We start from the raw sequence: 20,475 nt of genomic DNA, 5'->3' as shown, positions 1-20,475 counted from the left end.
TAAAAAAATAACTGACTATATAAACTTAAACACACTACAATTGATTGAATATGTATATTCTTATATAGGTATTGTTAAAATAATATATATTTTACTAAATATACTCGTTCATTTACTATTATATATGTACATTTTAAAGAGCTGCGTAAAATAATAATAAATATTCTTTCGTAATAATAAATTTCTTCCTCTAAAATTCGGAGAAAGTTGTAGTAGGCAAAATACACGCGTTACGTTCTTCTGAGAAGAATCGCAGAGAATTTTGTCGAGAAAACGGACGCGGAAAAAGGTGGCGGTAACGAGCGAAAAGCGCTATCCGGTCGATAGAAACCTTTCAGCGTTTTCACGTAGGAAAGTTCCTGCTGATGCACCCGGAAATCCCACTATTTCTCGTTACAGGGCGAAAAACCGTACTGTAATGTACACGTACGCACATACACATATAACGCGAATCGTGGCTAAGTAACATCGCATCCGTATTGCGTCGAGTTAAATTTTCGTTTACGCTAAGAGCTCGGCTGGAAAATTCAATTTCATTCCTGCTTCGGCGCCGCTAATTGAAAGTCATGTTAGGGTGCGTCAATCGCAAATGTACACGCCACCCGTTTGTCAATCTTTTCAGATATCGTGCAAATTGATGATTATATAACTGATAAAGTACTTGTCTTGTTTATTATTTTATATATTAGTTGATTATTTTTATTTTACTATTTTATTATATATTATATTTATTATTACTATTTATTACTATTCTATATTACTATTCTATATTATATTCTATATTATATTTTACTAGTTTATTATCTTACATATATATATATATATATATATATATATATATGTTTTTTTTAATTTTTTATAAAGAAATGTTTAATCAAAACTTGTATAGAATTTTATAATTGAAGACTTTGCATATCTTAAGTTTTCTAATTTTTCTACATTTATTTACTATACTTTATAAAAAATTTTAAAATTGAAGAATTTTGCAAGTCTTATATTTTTAAATTTTTCTGTCTCTTCTGGATAATAAATAATTAAATCAATTATAATAATATATTATTTATAAATATATAATGTGTTTTTAAAGAATTTTTCCATTCCTAGTAAATAATTTATCTCCCAATACACACAATTTCTGTACATTTCAAAACATCAGAATCTCTTGAAGATTGAAATTGATTGAAAAAAGTGCCTTCACAACTATATCAAAGAAAGATTAACACGCTCGAAACTGGATAGGCGTAATAAAAATTCCAAGAGTATTTTCCAGCTCGTTATAACTCGATTCGTTTCAAGATGATCTCTCTTCTACTACGAATTCAAAGACATCGTCTGTAAAGTTCGCTGAGAAAAAATTCCGATACCCGGAAATCGAGTGGCTCAATGTGAGAATATTTTGAACTTCGTTTAACGAAACTCGGAAATTGTACGTTTGATCTCGTCTCGTCGGATGAAATTGCGATGCAAGACGATCGCCCGAGGAGTCCGATAACGGACCAGCCTGGTCGTTAAGAAAGTTTCCGCGAGAGTCACGGATTTATCGGATAGATTCCACCGGGTGGCTATGTGTCGGGACATGGAATACTGTGTGTGAGAGAAGCAGATAAACGAGAGACGTCTGATATATCGCCTCGCCCGATATTTCTTCCCGCTCGGTCCACGCAACCGCGTCTTGATGACCTCGAAGGCCCCTGAAGCGACGAATTTATTCGAGAACTCTAATGTTCAAAGTGTTTCGTGATACGAAGCCCAAAGCGCCAGGAATTTACAGTGTAACTTCGATGAATACGAATTTTGCAGCCATGAATATGAATACGGGAATATAATCTCTGTACTGTTTCGCGACGACGGAAGTGACTAGAATTAACGTAAGATAAATTTTGGTTTTTATATTAAATTATATTCTTAATATATATTTTTTTAATTTTTATATTAATTATATTTTATACTTGATTTTATTTTAAATTATATTTTTTATACTTGATATTCTAAATATAAACAAATAATTTTAATATAAATAAATTTAATATAAATATATTTTTATTTTTATTTTTATATTTATATTTTATATTTATATTATATTTTTTTATTTTATATTTTAATTATATTTTTTTTATTTTATAAATTATATGCTTTTTATAACATCGTGTTGATTTTAAATATATGAGAAAGAATCACACGTATATGTTTAACTTTAAAACAGTGTACTTTTATAATAAGATATATCCCTCCGAATTAACATAAATCAGCTGATGATATATTTGTAAATCGTGATACATAATGTAACAATGGAAATCAATAACAAAATGACATTACTAATTTAGAATTTTGTTTGCCCATGCTTGAAGACAGCACTGCCAGTTCTTACACGTCGACGTGAATATCAAGGAGCGTATCGTCTATCGAATAATTCCGTGCACCACGCCTACACTTGATGAAATATCTGCTCTGATTCTTTTTCCTTCGGATGATATCATGACAGAAAATCAGATTATCCGGACACACCTCAATTTTCCTTGAGCGCACGATCTAGATAGTGTTGCGAACATGGACAGACAAAGAGAAACAGAATTATTTCTCTCATACAGTATGATAGGATGAATAATTTTGTCAACATTTTTCTGATATATATATATATATCAGAAAAATGTTATAAAAAGTATATAAACATATAAAAATTATATATTTTTTTTAAAGCTTTCTCTATATATATATATCTACTTCCTTTAAATGAGAAAGCTTTAAAAAAAATATATAATTTTTATATGTTTATATACTTTCATATTCTTATTTATTATTATTATTTTTACGTTATGCAACTTAACATTATCAAAAATTATGAAGAAAGATATTAAACAATATAACTTGTAAAGATTTCTTAAACACGTTATTTCTTCTAAGAAAATTTATGAATTAAAAAGTAACAATTTTCTCAACGCGATGATAAGCGCGAAATTTGTAAATGATTTATATTATCGATGTTCAATGTCTGTGAATACGACTTTGTATTAATATTACCAACGAGATTGCTTCTATGGTGCATAAGACACGCGATGGTATAATGATGTCAACGTATTCCCTGAAGAAAAATTTTTATCCTCTCAATGGAAAAGTGAATTTATAATTTCTCCTCGCTGGCGGTACTAAGTTTCAATCTTGTTAACACGCGACGCCAATTTTTGCCGGAATTTTTTTCTAACAAAATCAGAAAAGCGAGAGACGTAAGAATCTCTTTTCGTATAAAATATAATTTTGAATATTGATGATAATATTTTTTACGAGAAATAAATTGTCAAGTTTAACATAAATAGTAACAAAATTAAATAATCCATTCTTTTCAGAGATGATTTTTTATCACAACGTGTTTGGTTATCTTTAAAAATACTTTTTAAATTTCAGAATGTCTTTCAATCTACAAAAGCTACAAAAGAGAAAATAATAGAAAATTCTTTTAAAGTGGTATCTAAAAACAATATTAATAAATTACAATCAAGAGAAATGCTCTGAAAATACTTGAATTCTTTGTTTTATTATTATAAAACGGTATTACTTTGAAATTTCCAAATAACTTTTATGGAAAGGAAGAACAACTGGAAAATCCGGATTAAATTCAATTAAAAATAAATTAATTAACTAATTCAAATTATATCGGAGATTGAATATAGAAAATTGAAGTGAATAAACGCTGAAATGCACGCATAAACACTGAACGCAAGCATCTTTAAGGGAACTGAATAAATGCACGCTACCGTAAACGCGGTTGCAGGTAGCTGCGACTACGCGGCAGAATCCTATTCGAAACCATTAAATCGTCGGCTTTGTGTTGCCCGTGTGCATAAAGCAGTCGAATTTATTGCCAGAAGAGAGATGCGACGCTAAGTGAAGCTCCGATCGTGCTCACGTACGATAAACCGTGCGAGAATTCCTGCACGCGGCTATCGCGCGAATAACTATCCGATAAACCGACTCTACGCATCGAATTGAATGCACTCCCGATGCACAGAAATGCTTGACGTCATCTTCCCGCGAAACACTCGATGAGTCTCGAACGCATCTGGATCTGTTACTCGGCATAAGTATAGACGGATATAGATTACTCCGACAAAATAGCATCTCTTTTATGTCACCAACTCGTGCAATAATCATCATTCAATCGTCATCAAAAGGATATTTTTATATGTATACCACAACGCGGAATTTGATCAAGATAGAGCAACATTTTTCACAAGCCTTTAAATATTCATTCAATATCTTAACAACTAGATGTCGAGTTAAAATTCTGACAAGACAAAGTACACTTGACGAGTGCAACGAAGGTCAATATTATTCGTATTAAATAATTTTGAACATTCACATCTTTTTTAATATTTTTAATAAATTATCAAATTTAACATAAATAGCCATTGAGTAGTTAATTAATTCTTGCCACGATTTTTTTTATTATAGCATTTAATTATTTTTAAAAATACTCTTTTTAAAAGTAAGATTTATAGAAATATTCTTCAAAATACTTTTTACATGTTTCATGCCTTATTTTCGCATTTAAAGTTTAATTTGCGAAAATTTTCGACTTTCAACAACGCAAAGTCTATACTATTTTATTACTGCGACAACATTTTTACAGACTAAGATTGACTTGAAATTTCAAAAGAATATAATTCCGTGTTCGTATTCCGTTCGTTCTAGGACGCATTATTGTTCATCAAGAAGAATAGCGATTGCGCACCTTCAGATGACTGCATCGATGATTGACGCGAATGGGCGGATTATGCGCAATTGCAAGATTATTCCGACTTGCAAAAATATACGCGACATTTTGCGCAGTCATCTGTGCGAACAATGAAACATTCTATTGGCGATATATTCACACACACATACATATGTACTAGTATATAAATATACTACATACGCGCAGAATCTGCTCTTGCCAATTATTAATAGTGATTACCTCGACGAATCTAATAAGTTCTTCGGGATAATGTTGTTTTTATTATGTTTTTTACCTGCCGATATTTTTTTTTTTTCATATTATATTTTGATGTAATGAATTTTTTTCACTGTTGATTGCTCGAGGAATATTTTATTAGTTGAAATAGATATTCTCGTAATATACATTTTAAACACAATCTGCGATATTTTTAAGTAAAATGACAGATTTTTTAAGAAAAAATAAAAAAAATTGCTCATTTAAAAAGAGAGAATTTAAATTGTTAATTATATATCAAAATTAATCCAAAAATATATATAATTAACACATAATTTATTGTATATATATATATAAAATTCATATAACAAAAACAAATAAAAGTTACATTACAAATATATTTGTATGTACATAAAAAATAAATACAAAAATATTTAATTAGCTTCTAATCCGAAAATATACTTACTATCTACATATTTACGGTTATAACGCAAATAGTTTAGATGAATTTACGATCGTCCTATCGTAATCGTAAAAATTCTCGCAACGTTTTTCATTCTTTTCCTCTTTGTCAAAAAATTCGAGAGCGACGAAATTTTATCTCGCCTCGGTCGTAAAAACTTGGTTCGCTTAAAAATAGCTGCAGCCACAACATTGTCGTTCAATGCTTGTCGATTATCATGAGACGTGTCGAAGCGCGCGTACACAAAGTCGGTGATAATGAGGCGTGAAAATGATCTTACCCTCTCTTCTTCTCGGTATCAGCAGAATAGTGTATATATATCAAGTATCCCTTTAATGGCGATCCCAAGAGAGAGGCAGAAGGATCGACACCGTCCAATATCCATGATTTACGATTCCCGCAAGTTTTTCGTCACGAAATCGCGGCGAATAAAGGCACGGAAGAGAGAGGTTGGTAAAAGAGCGGAAAAGAAAAAGAAAAAAAAAAAAGAAGAGAGAAGAGAGGCCGAGATAAAAAAGCGGGAGGTCGCGCGTGCGAAAAAGGCGCGGACCGGTGGTCCCTCGAGATAACGGGTTGGTCAAACATTTGCATCGCCACTGACGATGAATCACAGCAATGCCGTCGTGTTATATCCTGACGGTAGAGGGATATAATTCCCCTGGGAAGCGGATGTGGTAGCCTTTTTGCCTCCATTAGAGATGTACTTTGATTCGCGTATACCGTAAATTTTGTCGCGCAATTAAAATCAGCTTTATTGTAATTAGAATGGGACATCAGATTTCTCCTCTCTCACTTCTTCGGCTCTCGTTGCACGCTATTATCATCAGTGCGAATCCTCTTCTCGAGGGTGAAAACAAGAATAAGATCCGCGTCGAAGATCGCGACACTTGATTATACAAACTTTATTCACCGTCTGAAAGCTGTTTTACGTTTTCTAAGAATGATCTCTGCGATTATATAAATCAAATTCAAAGAATCTTATTTTTCTTATTTTATAGGCGTGCATAAAGCAATTCTCTTCTTATATGCCACGTCCTTTAATGTATATGATTTTATCTCTAAATACAGTGTAAATGCATATAATTATCTTGACCGCTAAATGTTTTTATCCGTCACTCATCTCGATTCCGCGACTAATTGTTTGCATCATTGCTCGCTCTCAACGTTACATAATTTATAATCATCGCGTGAATTGTTGCGTCACATAAGGATACATACAGGAAGTTTATAATCTTGCATTGAGAATCGTTTATCGAGAACCTGTTTCGTACATTTAACATTCTTTCGCTTATCATTAAGCAGTATTTTTACCTTATTAGCGACATTTTTTACTTCTTCCTAAATTTTCACATACTAATTAGAGAAGATTTTTCTAATCTTTACGAAGAAATCGATCCACATCGCCTCTGTTCCATTTTACATTTGATTTTACACATATGTATATGCTTGCGATTCCAATCATAATCATGTAACTATGTATAATTGTTTTAACTATGCAAGGAATAATTTTTTTTCAGAATTCATTATTTTGCATCGTTTTACGAGAACAGTACATGTCTCTGAGGTAACTGTAAAAATTAGGATAATTTAACGCATTCACAAAAGCATTTGACCAAAAAGCAAAGAAAATAATTTCTCCGCTAACCGGACGTGGTAATTACAATTAGTTTTTGTTCAAACCGCTGCGCTAATTAAGATTTGGCTTGACGCAAAAGGAACAAAATTAGTAAAGAGACCGAGATATAGAAAGACTTGAATATATAAACCGCTTTGACTTCGCTTTTAAAACTCCAGTTATACTTTAAAGTGAAAATAAACGACAATATTTCGCAGAACAATAGAGTGTTTCGCGAAAAAAGACGTAGTTTGTAACAACAATTGTGGTAAATGTGTCCAATGAAATTTGTAAGAGCCGCACACAATACGACAGAATTTACCGTCTAATTATACCGCGAAATATTTCGCTAGACCTATTCAGAGTCTACCGAAAAGTGTATCATGGCAATTGTGGTTAACCTTGGCGATTCTTCACATGTAACTTGCATATTCTACATTTTGAAAATGCAATGTAATTATGGTTTGCGTTATAAATATTCCATAAATTTGTCTTATTTAATTATTTGTCTGTCATAAACGCAAATTAATATTAATATAAGTATATCCCCGAATAAGAAACTAATTAAATATTATGTCATATATTTAATTTAACTTTTATATTTAATATAATAATTTTATATATTTAATTTAACTTTTGTTTTTTATTATGCATATATGTTACATATAAATTGTGTGTGTTAAAAATATATATTTTTATATTAATTTTGATATGTAATATTCTATTTGTAGTAAAAATTTATATACGTTACATTATTCATAATATTATATTACAATATTATTCTCATATATGTACATTATTCAATACATTTATTATAATTAATAAATTCAAAAGAGGAAAAAATATTAACAAGCTTTATTACATTAAGCAGTAACTAAATGATAGATCTTGATAAATGCAATGTAAAAGCTACAACTAGTATTGATCGCTGTTAGTCATACTGGGTAGTCTAATCTTAATTCAACGAAGGAGCCTGAAAGAAGGGAAGAAAGATAACTGGTAGATAGGATTAACTGACTCTCGAAGACCGTGATTTGCGTTTCGTCTCATTTCAAGGAAATAGCATGACTAGCGAAAGTCTGAATAGTTTTTCTTCTTCGCTCGAGATACGTCCAAATTATTTTCTAATTTTCTGGGAAAATGGAAAGATTAAATCACACAGATAATAAAAATGATAAAGTTATAACAATGATACGTATAAAATTAGAACAATTGCAATCAAAATATAATTTAATATTAGATTTTTATTTGAAAATATATTTTTTCATATATATGATTAATATTGATTAATATTGTTTTCATTTTACTGCTTCATTGATAAAATAAAATTAAAAAATAAAATTAATAGAACTGATGTGCTAAGTGTTTTTCTTATTGACAAACTATATATAATATTATTTAAGGTATACAAATAATATAAAATTTATGTACATTTTATAGATCGTATTGATTTTCCTATTAAATAGAAAATGATTTGGTGATTTTACATACCAAGAAGAATGACATCATGAAAAAAACCCTAAAAGTAATCTGATCAATCTGCTTATTTGCACAATGCAATAGCAAAACCTTGTAAATTATCATCGCGACAGTTTCCATGGAAGTTTATTCAAGCAATGTTACGTAGATGACAAGAATACAATGCGTGCGTAATTCATAATACATATTTTACAACTTCTCTAGTAACAAATTTATAAAATCGAAAACAATACACAAAAATTTATAGCTCTATACTTTCAAATTGAACAATTATTTAATTCCAATCGTCGATCAATTATTTATTTAGTAGTCATAATGGATATTTAAACAATAAATTGTAATAGTATATTTTATTCATAGCAAATACAAATAACAACAGCAGAATCGTTAACAGTTAATTATAATAATTAATGTGAAGTAATTGTTACGTTCTTCATTTGGTTTTGTATAAATTTATCATTAAATTATTCAACACAGAATAATGAAAATCTAGTATTATTACTTTACCATTAGGTAGAATTTGTCGAAATGTTAAACTAAGAATGCGAATTTCTTCGCGGCCGTCTTTCAATGTATAGCGCAATACTTTTCATCTTTAGTCATTAAGAATGCGTAATTAAGAAGAACGCTTTAATTAAGTAAGGTCCATAATTACGTTTTACAACGTTCAAGGTTCGCATTTTCTGGAGCTGAGTTCATCATGCCTTTGAGGCTGGAGATATCTTCCTAGTGTACATCCACTTTAGTCGGCACGCAGACGAAAACGCGTCGGTGGTTGAAAAAAAAAAAAAACGCACGGGGGTTTAATTAAATTCCGTGGATTGCTTTCGTGCCGTACCGTTTCGGGTCGATGCATTTTGTGACTGCAACGAGAATCCTCGCAGCAAGTACACAAGCACCTGTTTTAGAATCGCGGCGCTACAATTGTTGACGGCAAAGAGAATCGATCCCACGTACTTGCTACTTTGTTGAAAATACCTAGTTGTAATTGTAAATGCGTTAAAAAAACGCTTACAGTTGCGTATGATTCTCTAAAAATATTTCAGCGCATCTTTATATTTCTCTTTTTTTTTTTTTACTCATTGAATCTTTCTATTCATATTTTTAAATTAATTCTTTAAGCCTTTTCGCGCATGTCGAGATCGTGAATGCATCTCTGATAAAGCGCTTAAACGGATGACACGATATCTTGATTAAGCGACTCTCTAAAATACCCTCATCGAGGTATCGATGTGACCCTAATCCAGTTGTAACGCAGGAACGGTAATCGACACCTGGTTCAACGATACAAATTTGGTTGCAACGGCAGATCGATTGGAGAATTATCGTTGATAAGCTTGTATTTTGAGAATCTCTATTATGAAGTGCATGTATCTGTGATGCATGCGCGCTATCGCTTGATGTCCATGCTGGTTTTTGATCACGCTCGTGTCTATCAGTCCGAGCTCTTTCGCCGCCCATTATTTGCATAGCATACCCTTGAATCTAATCTCTACGATTGCAAGCCGAGGTCAGGATTATATGATGTAAATTTATGAATAATCAATGGCCCTCGAGTTTAGCTGGCTCATTCGAAACGCGGATTAGTTATATATACACAGAGTACTTCATAAGCATAAGTACTTATTCATCATTCATTTATAAACGGTTTAAAAAGAAATGTTTTGGTGTGACCTTTTTTATCAATTAAAATATCATAAACTTTTCTTTAAGTTAATAAAAATAATAATTATATATACATATATGTATTTTTTTAAACCAATAAATATTTCTCAAGTATATAAATTTAATTTTATATTTAAAAATAAGTTTAAAATTAAAAATTGAAATTTTATTATTTTACAAGAACTATTATTAAAAGGCGATTACAAATTAATCAAGAATTTAAAATAGATAAAATTAATTGGTCATAGTTGGATTTAATTTAATTGCCTATACTGTTATCGATACACTGTTTCAATTTTGATATCCGCAATATCTAGTTGCAAATATTATAAATTTTAATAATAATTTAGAGAAATTAAACATTAAATATAAATGAGTTAGATCTGGGCTTTCGCAAAATTTAATACAAATTGTGTAGTTTCATTACAATTTTAATCAAAATTCTATAATGCATGCCTAATCGACTAGCAGATTTTAGCTGCGATAATGTGTGTGTGTGTGTGTGTATGTGTGTGTAAGAGAGAGAAAGAGAGAGAGAGAGAGAGAGAGAGAGAGAGAAATGAAAAATTTTATATTTTTAATTTCACGTATTTATATTAAGATTGATTAAGTTTCGAAATACGCGCTATATACATATAAAAAATTGAAAGATAAACTGATCGATCAAATTTACAAACAGCATTCTGATTTGTAATCACAGTGCTTGTCGCATTAATACACGCAAGAAGAGAAAATCAATGAAAATCCGGTGCGGTTGCAATATCCCCGCGTTTTCGATTTAAAATAGAAAGGCACACGTTCGCCCATCACAGTTCTCTGTCGCGTATCGACAGACCATCAGATGCGACGGCGACCGCAACAATACCGACCCCGTTATTTTCCTTCGTTGGCGAAGATTAATTCGCCGCACCCGCAAATTGCCGAATTAATTTCGAAGTCCGGCGAGTTAACGAGATTATTTAGAATAGGCGGCAGAAAAATATTGCCATTGGCGCTTTTTTTCCCATGACTGTAATGAATTCGTAAGAGAAATAATGAATCACGCATGCAACAGAACATTATCATTGAACTTCGATCGCGTCGATGTTTCTCTGATGATAGACAGTTTTTACGACAAATTAACGGATTGTCCCATGATCAAGAAAATCCGCGTAAATCTTTTAAGAAGAAACCCGATAAATCATCTCTATGTTCAAAGTTAATACATTGCAAGATTTATGAATTTAACATTGCACAAAGAACTTTTAGCCTTTTAAAATATAAATAATAAATGAATAATTAATTTGAGAGTTAAAAAGTAAAGATTTATTATTATACCTCTGCAGAATATAATTTAATCTCAAAATTGTAAATATTATTTTATATCAAATTACATATATATATATACAGAGTGTTGGAAAAGTCTGGAAACAGTCAAATATCTCGAAAACGAAACGTCTGAGAAAAATGTTTCGAACCAAAGTTGTAGGGTTTTAAAAGTTCTATTCAACGATCATATCCGTTTGACCATGAGTGAAGGGTTCAAGGCGAGGTCAAGGCCAATATAATTTTTTTAAATGGTACTTGCCACTTTTTATTACATATTCTTATAGCTGACCTCGAGAGCTTTCCAAAACATTATACTCAAATGTTTTTTCATTGCGTACTTTTCGAGTTATAAAGCTCGAAGGTTGTACCATTTTATGGGCCCCTCGAAACCATACAACTTTGGTTGGAAACATTTTTCTCAGAGACGTTTCGTTTTTGAGATATTTGACTATTTCCTGACCTTTTCTAACACCCTCTATAATCTTACACAGACTAACTTTTTTATAGTGATTATTCAACACAAAAATTTATAAAAATAAAAATTTTAATTTTACAAGACCTTCTTAAAGTAGCAGAAATAAAACACTAAATAAGGTATAAGATTTTGTTTGATGAAATTTTTCGTAAAATTGACCTACATCAAAATATTGAATATGTAAAATATTCGGTAATGGAATTTTGAAGTATTGTTATTTTCGCAAAAGTCGATTCCTACAAAAATATGCAAATTTCACAAACTTATCCGGCTAGTGAAGGAAAACAAACTTTGTATTGGTATCGAGTATCGGTGCCACTTGCCAGAAAACTAATTAATTATTCTGTTAACAAACGGTTTAATTAATTAATTTAACGTGTGGTTTCGCGCCGTGCAAGCCCACGCTCGTGCATACATTCGTTTTCATTAACGAACTCAGCACAAATTGTTAATGCAACGTAGACACATACGAGGGGCACATACGAGGGGACAGATGTACTTGCACGTGCGCACGTGCAAATTTAACGTGACGACGTGCTCGCATTACGGGTTTCGTCCCTGCATCTAGGACAACGGTATCTGGACACATTATCGCGTCATTGTTCGTGCTAAAATGGTACGCGATCTCCGCCGAAACATTATCTTTTCGTGTTCCAAAACTCTATTCCGTCGTCGTGACCAACAGAAGGAGAATCACGAGGAGTCGGAAGAGAGATAACAGGATGTCGAGTCTGTGGGAAAACATGGAAAACCTGCAAGTCTCAGGGATTTCTTTTGTACCTAGAAAAAATCAGAGAATTCTCATTGAATTTTATTGAGACTTAAAAGAAAGTATTATTACAGACTTGAAAAGGATCTAAAACCTAAACCAAAGGTCGAAACGTCGTCAATGTCAACTTTTTAATAATAAATTTGATTTGCCAGTTTGGTCGCTTAAATAAATCATTGCTTAAAAGAAAGAATTTTAAAAAATTCTCTCTTTAGTAATTTTGCTCTCATATTGTTAACAGTCGACCGAGGTCAATGAATTATGTATGTTTAAAATATATTAAACATATATCTTTGCTTATATACTCAATGTTTTAACAAAATATTAAATATGCATACATATTTTTTTATTGCAATTTTTAGTAATAAATAAAAATGAAAAAACTTATCTTACGAAAACTATTCAGCTATTTTTTTAATACATTTGCAAATTTAACACTTTAAACTTAATGGTTCTGTGTTACTTTTTTGTGTAAGTAAAAACCGTATACAACAACAAAAAATATATATTGTAAAAAATTGCACTAAAAATATTTAAAAGAAAAATCGCTTTAAAACAAACGAAAAATCTTGAATAAAAATATCTGGATATTATGAAGATCAGAAAATTTTCAGGGAATTTTTTTACAAGATTTGAATAGACATTCTGGATAATGAACGCGAGCAGTAAAGGAGCGAAAAGCAGAACGAAAAAGAATTACCAAATGGTGATATAATTATGACACGATGTATCAAGAGTAAAAAGAGAATAAAAGATCCACATTTCAAACGCGAGATATAAAGTGTCCGCACGAATGTAAGGATAGAACAAAGGTTGACGTACAGATATAAACTACAGGAGACTGTATTGTATGTCTCGGTTGTAACAATAAATTCAAAACTAGACTCGAACCACTTTCGCAATGAATGGGGTGTATATAGATTGAGAAGTACATATATTAGAGAAGTGCATACGGTTTTAAAATAAACGGCACACGATATAATTACGTGTGAGAGCAGTTTATAACAGACTTTTGGTAGACTTCGTTATCGGTTATCGCAAGGCTTTCCCACGCAAAATGACACACGAGAGGAAGCTAGCGACGAACTCTCCTTCGCTCCAGAAAAAGATTATTATTCACGTGCAAACGAGCATTGGCATATCTAATTTTGGCAAGCGAGCGATAAAGATAACATTGTCATCTCGAAAAGTTGAACACTACGGACTACACCTACTCGTGCAGCATGTTTAGGGTAAAATGTGTGACCGTCCAATTTTCGGGATTCTGTTTGTCCGAGAAAGTTTAATGTAAACGTTGAATAGTCTGACGGATTTGAATTCATTAACTGCAGACAGAATAGAATACCATAGAGCAGCGAGATAAAGATATATTTATGTTGAATTCAACAGTAATTAAAGTTCTGAAAATATCACATGTAATTCCATAAAACTCTAACATTCATAATTATATGTAATAGGCGCGTATATAATTAATTTAAATGAAAATATTTTGTTTAAATTATGAGACTTTAAATGTTTTGTACTAGAAAAATTAACTTTTAGAATTATTCTTTTGTAACAGCACAAATGAAAAAATTATTAAAATATAATCGACTCTCTCTCTCTCTCTTTGCTCTTTTATTTTATATTAATATAAATTTGTCACAAAATTAGGTCATACGGAGCGCGTTACTCTATAAATTAACGAGATCGTAAGAAGAAGTTAAAACAAACCATCTTGTTTGAAACTTTTATCATCACTTTTTCTCGCGGTCGAGGCAAAAAGCTTTCAAGTCCATGAGAAAAATCTCTTGCTAGTCTCTGACGTGCAAAGATAATCCAAACAATATACATTAACTTCATTTTAAGAGGATTCGCTCTTTCTAGGCGTTTTTCGCTTATAGATAAAAGTATATAGGTGCAATAACTTGTTGCTATTTTCTATGTCATATGAAAAAATATAATTTGAATAATATGAAGTGTATTTTTATAATAAATAAAAAGTAGTAAAATATACGCACATGCACATGTACAAAGTATGACATACATATTTCTAAAAATAGCTTAAATAAGAAGGAATGCTAATAATTTTTTTATCAGCATCTTCCTCATCAATGTCATGTATTATGTATGACATTTTTTGTTGTCACGATTCTCGCGACGTTGATCAACTCTAATCTTGGTGTAACTATATCTTTCTATTTGTGTCATGATCGTATCTACAATCTAAAGAGAGAATGGATTCAGTTAATTTCAATTAAGGTTAACCAGAATCAGAGGCATGGATTCTTAAAATAAATGCCCATAGATCTAGTAACACGCCAATCACTTTGATTACGCGAACTCGCACGTTAAGCCTAAATTACATGGAAAAAAATTCGAACTGTATTTTAACAATATATTCATTTCTCGATTAATGCGTTGCAATTTTTTGTGCATTTTTATTCAAGTACTTATATTAAGTCCTGTATTTAGTATATATTAAAATAAAAATTTTAATTAATATAAAATTATTTTTATAAGTTACACTATTTATCTTATTTTACAATTTATGACATGACGTTTTTAATTATTTAAATTTCATTCATATTTATTTATTCGTAAATATTCGCTCGTAATTATTCATCGTACTCTTAAGAAGTTTAGCCGTTTAGTTTCTCAGATTATAGAGAAATCTGGATTATAGAGGAATAAAAAAAATAGCAATACCGATTCGGACTTTAGGATACGTATGCGCGATGGTGGGTGGTAACCGGCTTGCAACCGCGTGGCGGGAGAAACGGCCACTTGGCAGGGGAATAATAACGAGAGTCAGACACTGACACACTGACAGAGGCGTGTAAAGAGAACCGGAGACGGAGAGGCTTTATAAATCGCGAAGATGCACGTCGAAGCAGTGACACCTCGGCCAACGAGACGGTGAAAAACGCGCGTTAGTGAGCGCATCTCTTTTACACTTATTGTTAACACACCAAGTAAGTGTCGTATATATCTGCGGAAAAACGCGCGGATTAAAACTTCCTCCGGTACGATTAAAACTTTCCTCGCGAACACGAAATCGAAAAGTTTTCTCTTCGCCTTCGATGATCGACGCGAACGATATCTAGCGTTGTACTTTCCTCGTGAAAAGCTGGCGAAAAACTTGTTCCATCTTTCGGGGAGAAGGACACTTGGAGGCACGATTCGATCGCGATTAATTTACCACCCGACTTTATCAATCTCTATCTACTATTTCGAACTGAAATAACGAATTTTCCCGAAACGTCAAGAACGATATCGCGATACGACTTTTGATCAATCAATATCTCTCTCTTCTGACCATATTGCCCTTAACTCATCGGTTCGGTTCACGTCGGGTTCGTTCAATCGGTTAACTTGCCCGGAAATAGATCGACCGGAATCTCACCACCTCGAGGAAGATTACGAGATTCTTCGACGCGCTCCAGGGCTGCAATCGCATCGATCGTCACAAATTGGATTGCCGCTAAAACTCGACGAGGCGGGGACCGCCTTGAAGCCGAGCGGACTCGCGTTCAGTGTCGCCGGCATCGACGCAAAGTTTCTCCAACGAGAGAGAAAGAGAGAGAGAGAGAGAGAGAGAGAGAGAGAGAGAGAGAGAGAAATATATACATAGGTAGATAGAGTGAATTTTAGAGTGCGTTCCAATTAATTCGCCACTGTTAAAGCAGAATCGTTTTTACACCTGGGATGCGTCATAAATGAGCGTAATCGGAAAAGCGTGATTGATTAAAAACGTGTACGTGTAGTCGTGTGGACGAATGAGACTTAACGGTGGACTAGCAAGTGCTAATTAACGGTGACTCTAACAGAAGTAGGTGAGTACAATTTTTTAAAGCAAAAGCTGTCAAATAATTCGAATTTCATAAAATAAGCCTTATATACCTATCTGTTAATTGGAAAAAATACAAAAAGATTTGAAATAATTATGCACTCGAAAGATAAGCGTTTAAATTATTCTTCCATTGACACAAATGATGTAATAATAATTTTCATGCTCTATAATTTTTATCATATTTTTTTGGTTAAAGAGACATAACGAGTTTAACATACAACGGATAATAACGCGTGCAGGCAACCACAAAGAGGTTGACTTTACTGGAAAAATTTAATATTCTCTCTATATGTGATCCGTCCCGCATATGATTGCATATAATTAAAACGTGACCGCATCTCGATATAGTCGCGTAGGAATTTATAGAGGGTACTTTAATTACATTATCATAAATGGAGATCAATTGAAAATCCTATTAAAGCATTATGCAAATTTAATAACTGTTAATTAACAGGTACTATGAAATTTTGGTACATAGTCACGTATCGTTGCCCTGCTGACGTAATTATCGGCATTAATCATTTTGGAATAACTCCTATCGAAAGATTTTGATTTAAACGGACATTCGCACGCACGCCTTTTTCATCGTACAATGTTAGAGATATATCGATGTAAATTAAAAGTAAAGCGATACTTAGTTTCTTCGGGGTTATCCGTCGCGCACGATAATACGTGATAAACAGAACATTCTGGAAAGAATTATTAACTGACAGTTTTGCAAATTGTATTACTTGAATTGTATTATTTTTCTACTTAAGAGCCTGATCTAATCCATTATCACAATCAAATTATTTCACACCACAATAATTCTTCTTTAATACACAAAATTATGCCAGATTAAATAATGTAAAATTTTTTATGATAGATTTATATAACGTAATATTAGTTAATATAACTTTATATTATATAAAGTAAGTTTATATAATTATAATTTCTATAATAGATTTATAAATATATGTGCAATATAAACTTGTCTGAATAGATTTTTGAACGAATTTCTCTTATATATTTTTTGTTATTCATATTTCCTTCAATGCACATAAATTTTACCAATACGCTTTGTATGAAAAATGATAGATTACCTATTTTATATGATATATACGCGCGCGATGGATGATCATAAATATTTAAAAAAAAAAGGCTATTAAAATATATGCAAAGTCAAAAGCATCGAAACATTAAATTAAATGTCAAGCTATATAATACACTATTAATTATGCAGAAATCGAATTAACATATTTACAATAAAAATCAGAAACTTTTTAATTTTAATAATAAACATCTAAGAGAAGCCTATGTATATTTAAGAGATTTATACTTTTCTGAAAGAAAAAAGTTTCCAGTTGTGTGACACGTATATATTACCTACACACGTATATAATTACCTGTTTATCCAGCAATTACTCGCGCTATCTCATAATTCTCTCGATATAAAGTGATTTCCGCTTCGATTGATCCTGGCGACATTATATTTGCTGTGTGGAATTATTCATAAATCGTTAATCAGCGCTGAAAAGATAGAAAAAATCTACGCGAGGCTGTTGCTCCTTATCGTTGTTTCAATCCGCAAAGAAAGAGTTGTTTATTGAAATATTATCGCGCGCATTCCCGACTGTTGTCTCTTTGCGTTCTCGCATTAATGAGATCTATAATTACAAACGTATAATTACAACAGAATGGCACTTTGCCAAGACGACAATCACGCGTTGTGACGTCATTTGCGATCGAAAATTGCCGAGATCTTAAGAAACATAACAATTTCGACTTTCTCGAGATTAATTCGTTCTACCTTTTCCTCTTTGTTTAATCAATTGCTCCATAAGATATTTCATAAAATTAAAGAAAATATATTAAAATAAAAAACTGTTTCATAAGAATTAAATTATAGTAGAATCTTTATTATAGGAAAATTCTTTAAATCTCAAATGTACTGAAAATAATAATTTAAATAAATTTATTTAACAAAATAAAACATTACATGAAATTATTTTAAATATTATGTAAAGAAAATAATTAAATAAATGATATAAAGAAAATAATTAAATAAATGATATAAAGTAAAGAAATTAATTTAAGGAATGTATAAGCCGCGTTAAAGACAAATAGGTATAGTATATAAACACAATTTTATGAAAATAGCGTTCACATATTTTACTATTCACGTGATAATAGAAATAATTATTTTAATTATTTAATAATATTTATTTTAATAATTAATAATTTAAAATTCTCTACAAAAAAATACTGATTTAAAATATTTATTTCTGATTCATAAAATTAAATAAATATTGAAATAGCATTTTAATTAATATACAAAATTTATTTTATTTTTACGAATCAGAAATAAATATTTTAAATCTGTATTTTTTGTTGGAGCTGTTAAATTATTAATTATTAAAATACTTAAAATAAATATTATTAAACAACAACTATTTATAAACTAAGAATGGCGAGAGATATAGTTCACATAAATATTTTCTTTTTCTATTTCTAATTTTGTTTTACCTACAAAAGAAATCATCATGAAATCATATATAATATTTGAAATTTAATATATTTTAAGTTTAATTAAATATATTTAAAATATAAAAACTTGCAGGTCAAAATTTTAATTTAATTTAATCCTTGATTTAATTAAAATAAATATAATGTTTTATTTTAAAAAAATACATCGTATTAAATTTCATATTTCATAATGTATATAATTAAACTTTATATCTAATAATAAAAAGATAACAAAAGAATAAAAAAGATAGATATAGAAATGTGTTTCATCTTTTTGCGATCATCATAAATTAGTAGGTTTGACTTTATTGAAATCAGATCCAAGATCAGAACTAGACATTTATGTTTTTCACGTGAAAAAATATACGACGATGAATAGGAATAATTTCATAGATACTTGACACGCTCGTTCCATGCCAGCAGTCACAACGATGTTTCTGACTGTCATTGAGAGCATATATATGCCATTACGTTACCAACGTGGGGCCTGCTGACAAGGTCGCACGATTTAATCGTAGACTTGTGAAACGATTTCTTCGCGATTGCGTCAATAGAATGCCGTGTCAAAGCATCGTCATTGCGTAAATAATGTTACAGATCTCGACTGTCAATCAACGAATCTGCAACAAACTCGTTTAACAAAAACGATGAAACGACTCGTCAGTTATGATTTATCAAATAAAGATTGCGAACAGTAAAACAGTATTTTATTGCAAAATAATGAATAAATATGATTAGAAGCAGATAATTAAAAGTAATTAAGATAACAATTAAATCAAATAAAATTACGAATAAAATTATATTACGTAGCAATTAAAACAGATTTCATTATTGATTTTATCGTTCTTCTGTCGTGTTTGAAATAGTTTTCTTCATATTTTTTTTATTAATTAAGATTTAATTAAAGCCTTCAAATACGATTATTTGAAACAATTTAATTATAATAAAAGTAATATTGCTACTACCTTTTTATAGATAAAGACAGAGATATATATAAATTTATAGTTTTTATAATAAAAAAGTATTGTTTATTAAATAAAAATTATTTAAATAAGTTTTTCATTACAAGAGTTGATCTATATTTATTTATTTATATAATATATATATATATATATATATATATATATATATATAATCTTTTTTGTATACATTATATATTTCTTTCTATTTTAAGATATGTAAACCACGAATTTATTATTTTTTGAATTCTCTCAGCTTTTTCTCGAAGAAACAAATCTCACTTTATATCCTTTCACTTATTCAGAATGGAAGCCATATTTGACATTTTAAAAATGTCAAAGAAGGCAAATCCTCCTTTTTCATCGTTTTCTCATCGAAATCATGACGATAAACGCTATACAACTTTTGTTGTTTCTCTAATGTCGCCCTCGAGCGCATCTTGACTGCACGCGCGCGCGCACGCATATGCATCAGATTAAC

The 20,475-nt window shown here is 30.8% G+C and overlaps 2 protein-coding genes across 3 annotated transcripts in view; one reads left to right on the top strand and one right to left on the bottom strand.

The window, feature by feature from the left end:
- The window catches only part of LOC140662969 (uncharacterized), a 99,247-nt gene that overhangs the window by 24,083 nt on the left and 54,689 nt on the right, over positions 1-20,475 (bottom strand). The gene's annotated exons all lie outside the window — the stretch shown is intronic.
- The window catches only part of LOC140676019 (uncharacterized), a 44,550-nt gene continuing 39,605 nt past the window's right edge, over positions 15,531-20,475 (top strand). Inside the window, exon 1 of one of the 2 annotated variants that reach the window (XM_072910619.1) lies at positions 15,531-15,652. The gene's annotated coding sequence lies outside the window, so the exon portion shown is untranslated. Of the gene's footprint in view, positions 16,514-20,475 lie in introns of both variants that reach the window. The other variant, XM_072910616.1, reaches the window with a different exon arrangement.

This window comes from Anoplolepis gracilipes, chromosome 2 (assembly GCF_047496725.1).
Source record: "Anoplolepis gracilipes chromosome 2, ASM4749672v1, whole genome shotgun sequence".
In the NCBI taxonomy this organism is placed as follows: domain Eukaryota; kingdom Metazoa; phylum Arthropoda; class Insecta; order Hymenoptera; family Formicidae; genus Anoplolepis; species Anoplolepis gracilipes.
Note: the sequence above shows the minus strand (reverse complement) of the source record. Positions and strands in the feature narration are given on the sequence as shown.